General features: G+C 38.8%; 1 protein-coding gene across 1 annotated transcript in view; it reads right to left on the bottom strand.

Annotated features, from left to right (window-relative positions):
* LOC133454881 (cylicin-2-like) overlaps nt 1-10,263 on the bottom strand; it is a 121,812-nt gene that overhangs the window by 103,316 nt on the left and 8,233 nt on the right. The gene's annotated exons all lie outside the window — the stretch shown is intronic.

Raw genomic sequence — 10,263 nt, 5'->3', positions numbered from 1 at the left:
AGGCGGGGGCGGGCAGGGGGAGGCGGGGGCGGGCAGGGGGAGCACGACCAGCTGGACCTGAAAGACTTTGAGTTTCAGTTTGTTTTGAAGCGTCGTCTTCGCTGGAGGCGGAGATCGGCCCGGATGAACACTGCCAAAACTCAAAATCCTGAGAATATTTGTCTTGTTTCTAGTTAAAATGTCTCATTTTTGGGCCAAAAAAATCTCATTACACTTAAAACAAGACTCATCACTGGAAAAAACTACAATTTTCACTTAAAATAAGTAGAAAAAAAAATCTGCCAATCTACTTGAAACAGGTGAAAATTGTAGTTTTTTCCAGTGATGAGTCTTGTTTTAAGTGTAATGAGATTTTTTGACTAAAAATGAGCAATTTTAACTAGAAAAAAGACAAATATTGTCGTTTAGATTGTGAGTTTTTGCAGTGCGAGGCTTGTTTTTGCTGCTGTTCTCAGGCAGATCATGGTTTGATCGGGGTGATCGGGGTGGGGGGTGTTGGGGCGTCATCTGAGACCACAGGCAAAGCTAAAGGCTATTTATTTGAGTTGGATCATTGTATCTCTGAAAGACATTGAAATAAACATTTGATACAAACTTGATGTGCTGATGTTCATTGACTTTAATTTACGTAAGACCAGTGTTAAACCAGCCATAAGCGTTTTGCGTGCGTGCGTTTTGCGTGCGTGCGTTTGTGCGTTTTTGCGTTCGTGCGTTTTTGCGTGCGTGCTTTCGTTTTTTCGCGTACGTTTTGTCGTGCGTTTTTGCGTGCGTGCGATGTGCGTGCATGCGTTCGTTTTTTTGTACGTTTTTTTCGTGCGTTTTTGCGTGCGTGCTTTCGTTTTTTCGTGCGTTTTTGCGTGCGTGCGATGTGCGTGCGTTAGTTTTTTCGTGCGTTTTTGCGTGCGTACGATGTGCGTTCGATGTGCGTGCGTTTTTGCGTGCGTTCGTTTTTTCGTGCATTTTTGCGTGCGTGCGTTTTTGCGTGCGTGTGTTCGTTTTTTTGTGCGTTTTTTACGTGCGTTTTTGCGTGCTTTCGTTTTTGCGTGCGTGCGTGCGTTTTTTACGTGCGTTTTTGCGTGCGTGCGTGCGTTTTTCCGTGCGTGCGTTTTTGCGTGCGTGCTTTCGTTTTTTCGTGCGTTTTTGCGTGCGGACGATGTGCGTGCGATGTGCGTGCGTGCGTTTTTGCGTGCGTTCGTTTTTTCGTGCGTTTTTCCGTACGTTTTTACGTGCGTTTTTGCGTGCTTTCGTTTTTGCGTGCGTGCGTTCGTTTTTGCGTGCGTGCGATGTGCGTGCGTTTTTGCGTGCGTGTGTTCGTTTTTTTGTGCGTTTTTTACGTGCGTTTTTGCGTGCGTGCGTTTTTGCGTGCGTGCTTTCGTTTTTTCGTGCATTTTTGCGTGCGTGCGTTCGTTTTTGCGTGCGTGCGATGTGCGTGCGTGCGTTTTTGCGTGCGTGTGTTCGTTTTTTCGTACGTTTTTACGTGCGTTTTTTACGTGCGTTTTTGCGTGCGTGCGATGTGCGTGCGATGTGCGTGCGTGCGTGCGTTTTTGCGTGTGTTCGTTTTTTCGTGCGTTTTTACGTGTGTTTTTTCCTGCGTTCGTACGTTTTTTCGTCAGCGTAGTCATGTCCACTTACTCTGGACTATGTCCTTACTCTGAGTTGGAAAGATCGTTTTTTTTTTTTTTTCTCTTCTCCCCGATTCTGCATCGATTCTCAGTTGCCGCTCCGACGGCCCGCCCGTGGGCCGTCCATATTCGGTGCACACTCACTCCAAAATTTACAAAACTAGGTAATCTAAACTAACAAATCTTGCTTAGAAAGCTAAGATTCTTGTGATTCCAACGATATAAACCACTTCAGGTTATAATCATAGCGCTGGTACAAATCCACACGACAAACTAACAAAGATTTGTGCAGAATTTACCCTTTGAGGCTTCAGGAACAGTCCAGGCAAAAATATTCCCACAAAAATCGTCTGGTTACTTTCAGAAAAGGTCCAGTAGATCCAGTAAACCAGGGATCAGCAACCCAACATGTTTTAGATCCATATTGGACCAAAAACACAAAAAACTAATGTCTGGAGCCGCAAAAAATGAAAAGTCTTGTATTAGAATTAGAATGAAGAAACACATGCTGCATGTTTCTATATTAGTTGGAACTGGGGGAAGATTTTGTTTTTCATTATGTACTTTGAAAGTATTTAGTCCAAAATACATTATACCGTATTGTCCTGGGATATAAGACGGTGTTTTTTACATTGAAATAAGAAAAAGTGGGTCGTCTTACATTCGGGGTCTAGACGTTATACCCATTTACACCGCTAGATGGCGCCAGATATCTTTAAAGTGAATGCTGAACTTAACTCCCCAGGCCAAAGGAACCCCTGTAACGAAGAAGAAAAATAAAAAATAGTATAAGAAAGAAAAGATAAGAAAATAAGAGAAGAGATAACAGAAAGTGGAGAAACGTAGCGACAATCTGGAGAAAAGTGGGTGAAGATCGGCAGGTGAACCGGCAGCTGAGGAGAAGTTATGATGCAAACTTCAACATGATGGTTTCAATGAGGCAAAATATCAGGCTTTTTCTCTCCAATATATTATTTGTTTCAGATGTACTGAAATTATTTTCTGTATAAAAATTGAATTTGGTGTTCAAAAAGTCTTTCTTCAAACTTGAGTCTTGAAAAAGGGGTCGTCTTATAATCGGGACAATACGGTAATACCAGTAAATCTCCACAAGCAGCCTCTTCATCTCCACCGTCGTCGGAGAAGCACATGTTATTTGTTTCCACGTCTGTAACTCCGTCCTGCACGTTTTCAGACGGGGGAGCGCGATGCTAAAATGGAGCGTACACTGCTTTGATTGACAGGTCATCCAGCCAATCAGGAGCTTCCTGTCCCCTCGTGTTGGGGCGGGACGAACACGTCTGGCTTTTTGTCACGAGAAAAACGTAGGCAATTGCAGCTTTAGAATTTAGAATTAAAGGAGCCGTCTGTAAGAAATGTCCAAAACTGGTACTGCAGTCACTTTCCAAATATTGTTGAGCGGCGTGTATCCCCCCCCTCCTCCCCCGACCAGAGGTTGCCAGGTAGGCTGCAGAAAGCAGCAGGAACGTAGGCTGCCATGGCTGCCATAATTAGAGCCGAGCTGGCAACCCGGATGCAGAAACAATACTGACTTGGTGATTGGGAGATAGGTGGAGGGTGGAGCTTCAGAAACAATACTGACTTGGTGATTGGGAGATAGGTGGAGGGTGGAGCTTCAGAAACAATACTGACTTGGTGATTGGGAGATAGGTGGAGGGTGGAGCTTCAGAAACAATACTGACTTGGTGATTGGGAGATAGGTGGAGGGTGGAGCTTCAGAAACAATACTGACTTGGTGATTGGGAGATAGGTGGAGGGTGGAGCTTCAGAAACAATACTGACTTGGTGATTGGGAGATAGGTGGAGGGTGGAGCTTCAGAAACAATACTGACTTGGTGATTGGGAGATAGGTGGAGGGTGGAGCTTCAGAAACAATACTGACTTGGTGATTGGGAGATAGGTGGAGGGTGGAGCTTCAGAAACAATACTGACTTGGTGATTGGGAGATAGGTGGAGGGTGGAGCTTCAGAAACAATACTGACTTGGTGATTGGGAGATAGATGGAGGGTGGAGCTTCAGAAACAATACTGACTTGGTGATTGGGAGATAGGTGGAGGGTGGAGCTTCAGAAACAATACTGACTTGGTGATTGGGGGATAGGTGGAGGGTGGAGCTTCAGAAACAATACCGACTTGGTGATTGGGGGATAGGTGGAGGGTGGAGCTTCAGAAACAATACCGACTTGGTGATTGGGGGGTAAGGGGGAGGGTGGAGCTTCAGAAACAATACTGACTTGGTGATTGGGAGATAGGTGGAGGGTGGAGCTTCAGAAACAATACTGACTTGGTGATTGGGAGATAGGTGGAGGGTGGAGCTTCAGAAACAATACTGACTTGGTGATTGGGAGATAGGTGGAGGGTGGAGCTTCAGAAACAATACTGACTTGGTGATTGGGAGATAGGTGGAGGGTGGAGCTTCAGAAACAATACTGACTTGGTGATTGGGAGATAGGTGGAGGGTGGAGCTTCAGAAACTATACTGACTTGGTGATTGGGAGATAGGTGGAGGGTGGAGCTTCAGAAACAATACTGACTTGGTGATTGGGAGATAGGTGGAGGGTGGAGCTTCAGAAACAATACTGACTTGGTGATTGGGAGATAGGTGGAGGGTGGAGCTTCAGAAACAATACCGACTTGGTGATTGGGAGATAGGTGGAGGGTGGAGCTTCAGAAACAATACTGACTTGGTGATTGGGAGATAGGTGGAGCTTCAGAAACAATACCGACTTGGTGATTGGGAGATAGGGGGAGGGTGGAGCTTCAGAAACAATACCGACTTGGTGATTGGGAGATAGGGGGAGGGTGGAGCTTCAGAAACAATACCGACTTGGTGATTGGGAGATAGGGGGAGGGTGGAGCTTCAGAAACAATACCGACTTGGTGATTGGGAGATAGGGGGAGGGTGGAGCTTCAGAAACAATACCGACTTGGTGATTGGGAGATAGGTGGAGGGTGGAGCTTCAGAAACAATACCGACTTGGTGATTGGGAGATCGGTGGAGGGTGGAGCTTCAGAAACAATACCGACTTGGTGATTGGGAGATCGGTGGAGGGTGGAGCTTCAGAAACAATACCGACTTGGTGATTGGGAGATAGGTGGAGGGTGGAGCTTCAGAAACAATACCGACTTGGTGATTGGGAGATAGGTGGAGGGTGGAGCTTCAGAAACAATACCGACTTGGTGATTGGGAGATAGGTGGAGGGTGGAGCTTCAGAAACAATACCGACTTGGTGATTGGGAGATAGGTGGAGGGTGGAGCTTCAGAAACAATACCGACTTGGTGATTGGGAGATAGGTGGAGGGTGGAGCTTCAGAAACAATACCGACTTGGTGATTGGGAGATAGGTGGAGGGTGGAGCTTCAGAAACAATACTGACTTGGTGATTGGGAGATAGGTGGAGGGTGGAGCTTCAGAAACAATACCGACTTGGTGATTGGGAGATAGGTGGAGGGTGGAGCTTCAGAAACAATACCGACTTGGTGATTGGGAGATAGGTGGAGGGTGGAGCTTCAGAAACAATACCGACTTGGTGATTGGGAGATAGGTGGAGGGTGGAGCTTCAGAAACAATACTGACTTGGTGATTGGGAGATAGGTGGAGGGTGGAGCTTCAGAAACAATACCGACTTGGTGATTGGGAGATAGGTGGAGGGTGGAGCTTCAACATAAACATCAGTTGAGGGCTGCAACTCCTCTTTTTAAACTGGAATATCCTGGCTTGAGTGCTGTTGTCAGTGACATAAGTATTTGAAATGAACATGATTTTTAAATGTCTGTTGACATATCGGGGTCATTTTATGATTCGTTTTATTATTGCTCTTACATACAGCTCCTTTAAAGGATAGCCCCTTGAGATGTAACATCTCATTTTCAAGGGAGTCCCATAAAACAATCAACATTACAATATATTACATTACAATATATTACGTTACAGTTTAGACATACATGACATAAAACACACACACATCTGTCTCCCCCTCCCACACACAACCCTAACACATTAGTTACAAAGTAGACTAATTGAATAATCGAAACAATGAGATAAATATAACATAACAGAGAAAAATAAAATAAATAAATAGAAAAAAGGAAAGAAAATACATAAATAAATTAAAAACATAGGCAATTTGTTTTAAGATGGAAAAAATGACAACTTAAAACAATGAAGAGGTAATAGAACGCAAAAAGGGGAAGATTATTCCAATCTGATGGAGCTTTAAAATAAAATAATCTTTTACCTTTAACCTCTTTTAAAATTCTAGGAACAAAGAAAAAAGGAAAATTCATATGTCTGAGTGAGTACGGAGAGTTATATAGAATCATGAGTTCTTTTAAATATGGAGGAAAAACAGTGAAAATAAACACATTTAAAAAGGAAGTGACAGTGAAACTGAAACCAGTTCAATAATCAAACATAAAACAATGATGTTCTGAAAGGACAACGTAACACAAATCTACATAATGAATTAAATTATACAGTCAGAGGTTTAAGATCTGGAGTATTCTGATAAACAATATCTGCATAATCAACCAGTGGGAGTTTGATGAGAAATGAAGCTTTTTCTGACAGGAAGTGAAACAGTTGATCTAACGGTAAAGTGAAGCTTTTTTAACAGAATAATCAACGTGAGGTTTAAAGGTTAAAGTTCCGGGTCCAAAGTCCAAGATATTTGAATGTGTCGACTTTATCAACTAGAGATTCATCGGAAAAATAAATGTGAAAATCAGATAAACGGGATCGGAGGTGACGTTACTGAAAACCTGATACAGGATTTATTTTTGTTCAATATGATACCATATAATTGTATATATATATATTTATTTATATATATATATATATATATATATATATATATATATATATATATAAATATAACCAGATTAAAATCCAGCTGTAAAGGCATTCGCCCAGAAGATGGTGCAGTTGTTTAGAGCAGGAATCATCAACCCGCGGCTCTAGAGCCACTTACGGCTCTCTAGCGCCGCCCTGGTGGCTCCTGGAGCTTTTACACAAATGCTTGACCTTTTGTTTCCTTTTTTATCATTTTTTCTTTTTTCTTTTTTTCCTTTTTTATCCTTTTTGTCTTCCTTTTTTCATGTTTTCATATTTTTCCTTTTTTTGTTCTTTATTTCCTTTTTTTCTTCTTTTTTTCTCTCTTTAGCGCCGCCCTAGTGGCTCCTGGAGCTTTTACACACAAATGTTTGACCTTTTTCTTCCTTTTTTATCATTTTTTCTTCTTTTTTTCATCCTTTTTTCTCTTTTTATCATTTTTTTCCTTTTATTCCCTTTTTTTTATCTTTTTCCCTCTTTTTTCCTTTTTTCTATTTTCATTCCTTTTTTTCTTTTTCCTTTTTTTTCTTCTTTTTTCTTTTTTTTCCTTTTTTATCCTTTTTTTCTTCCTTTTTTCATTTTTTTCATTTTTTTCTTCTTTATTTCCTTTTTTTCTTTTTTTTTCTCTCTTTAGCGCCGCCCTAGTGGCTCCTGGAGCTTTTACACAAATGTTTGACCTTTTGTTTCCTTTTTTCTTCCTTTTTTATCCTTTTTTCTTTTTTCTCTTTTTTTCTCTTTTTATCCTTTTTTTCTCTTTTTTCCTTTTTCTCTTTTTTTTCTTTTTTCCTCTTTTTCCTTTTTCTTCTTTTTTTCCTTTTTTCCTTTTTTCTCTTTTCATTCCTTTTTTCTCTTTTTCCTTTTTTTCTTTTTTCTTTTTTTCCTTTTTTATCCTTTTTGTCTTCCTTTTTTCATGTTTTCATATTTTTCCTTTTTTTGTTCTTTATTTCCTTTTTTTCTTCTTTGTTTCTCTCTTTAGCGCCGCCCTAGTGGCTCCTGGAGCTTTTACACAAATGTTTGACCTTTTGTTTCCTTTTTTCTTCCTTTTTTATCCTTTTTTCTTTTTTCTCTTTTTCTCTTTTTATCCTTTTTTTCTCTTTTTTCCTTTTTCTCTTTTTTTTCTTTTTTCCTCTTTTTCCTTTTTCTTCTTTTTTTCCTTTTTTCCTTTTTTCTCTTTTCATTCCTTTTTTCTCTTTTTCCTTTTTTTCTTTTTTCTTTTTTTCCTTTTTTATCCTTTTTGTCTTCCTTTTTTCATGTTTTCATATTTTTCCTTTTTTTGTTCTTTATTTCCTTTTTTTCTTCTTTTTTTCTCTCTTTAGCGCCGCCCTAGTGGCTCCTGGAGCTTTTACACAAATGTTTGAAAATGGAAAAAGATGGAGGAGGGAGATATATTTTTAGTTTTAACATGGTTTCTGTAGGACAAACATGACACAAACATTCTTAACGTTTAATTCCAATGCTGTAAAAATGTGTAGAATAAACATTACATTTTAACATTTGTGTTAAAGATTAGCGTCGGAGCTGCGACGCACGTTTCCACCAGCAGGGGGCGCCAGGCCGGAGCTGTTGGAAACAAACAGACGCACGTTTCCACCAGCAGGGGGCGCCAGCAGGAGCTGGTAGAAACAAACAGACACACGTTTCTACCAGCAGGGGGCGCCAGGCCGGAGCTGTTGGAAACAAACAGACACGTTTCTACCAGCAGGGGGCGCCAGCAGGAGCTGTTGGAAACAAACAGACACACGTTTCTACCAGCAGGGGGCGCCAGCAGGAGCTGCTGGAAACAAACAGACACACGTTTCTACCAGCAGGGGGCGCCAGCAGGAGCTGTTGGAAACAAACAGACACACGTTTCTACCAGCAGGGGGCGCCAGCAGGAGCTGGTAGAAACAAACAGACACACGTTTCTACCAGCAGGGGGCGCCAGCAGGAGCTGGTAGAAACAAACCGGCCAAAGAGAAAAAGAAAAAAATAACTGAGGAGAAAAAGAGGATTCAAAAAAATAAAATTCTTAAAATAGGTAAAAACTAAACGATATGAAGGTTTAATTACTTTAAATCCGGATTAAATCCTTTTTATTTTATTTTTTTGTTTTAATATTGTTGCTGGTGTTTCTATGTAATTTATGCTGAGTCATTTAAATTCTGATTAAATGAAAAAATATACAAAAAAAGTGGAGTAAACTTGAATAATTCACGTATTAACAAATAGAAAACTACAATTAAAAAAAAGAAATTAAAACATTAAAAAAAAAAATCTTTAAAATATATAAAAACTAAATAATATGAAGGTTTAATTACTTTAAATCCTTAAAACATATACAAACTAAACAATATGAAAGTTGAATTACTTTAAATCCTTAAAATATATAAAAACTAAACAATATGAAGGTTTAATTACTTTAAATCTGGATTAAATCCATATTTCTTTCTTATATACATATATATATATATATATATATATATATATATATATATATATATATATATATATATATATATATATATATATATATATATATATATATATATTTGCTCGTGTTTCTGTGTAATTTATGCTTAGTTATGTTAGTTGAGCAAAATATGTCATTTAAATAGTGCGTTTCTACCAGCAGGGGGCGCCAGCCAGGTGGCTGTTCTTCATTCTCAGGCTTATACAAGACTTTTCATTATTTGCGGCTCCAGACATATTCGTTTTTTGTGTTTTTGGTCCAATGCGGCTCTAAAACATTTTGGGTTGCCGACCACTGATTTAGCAAATGAAATGCTGAAACCAACGATGTAGGTCTTGAGATCGTACGTTCAACCGTTCAAAAGTTATGCCCATGGGACATTATTCTTATAATAAAACTTTTTGTTAGACATAATCTTACAAAAACATGTGTAAAATACTCATTTTTTGTGGTATTGTTATCATATTTGAACTTGCACTAGATAAGACTTCAGGCTGAGTCTCTGTGTGTTTTGGAGCTAAAAACACACAGATTCATCTGCAACATCTGGTTACAAAACTAATAAAAACCTTCTATTTCAGTGTGTTCAAACTTAAATTACTGAATAATAGTAGCAGTTAAAGTGATTCTGACAGTTGGGGGAAAAACTTCAGTGTTTCCTTTCAAAAGAACCAGAACCATGAACTTGAAACGGTTCAAGAACAACTTTAGATAATCAAAAATTACATTTAAAATCAAAAATTACATTTAAAAGAACAATTAAAACCTGTATGTTAAGGAAATATAACGAAAAATGTTGAGTTTGATTGACATACCCGTAGGCGGTGGTAATTTTATTTAATGTTATTTTAATTTTATTTTAGTTGTTTTTATTCACTTAGTTTTTTTTTTTTTTTTTAATTATTATTAAATGATGTTATTTGTGAAAGGGGCAGATCAGATAAGATTCTTCTTCTTTCTGCTCCCTTTTCATTCATAAGTTAGGAACATTTGTATTTGTGTTTGTATTGAATTGTTTTGTTTTTTGAATGAAAATAAAGAATAAAATGAAAATGAAAATGAAATGAATGAGATTTACTTTGGGTTTAACTTGGATAGGCGTTTTGGGCGACTTTTACAGGAGTGGGAAAAAGTTAAATATAATATTCAGATGAAGAAATATTATTCTAAATGCAAGTTCATGTTGAAACCATGTATTGTGCAAATTTAATAAAGTTGATATTGACCTACTTTTAATAAAACACGCTGTAATGACAAAACACCACTTTCCACCAAGATTTCCTTATTTGAATATTATATTAAGCATTTCAGTCCATTGTAGCCAGTTTGATGTTATAAATA

The sequence above is a fragment of the Cololabis saira genome, chromosome 11 (assembly GCF_033807715.1).
Source record: "Cololabis saira isolate AMF1-May2022 chromosome 11, fColSai1.1, whole genome shotgun sequence".
NCBI lineage: Eukaryota > Metazoa > Chordata > Actinopteri > Beloniformes > Belonidae > Cololabis > Cololabis saira.
Note: the sequence above shows the minus strand (reverse complement) of the source record. Positions and strands in the feature narration are given on the sequence as shown.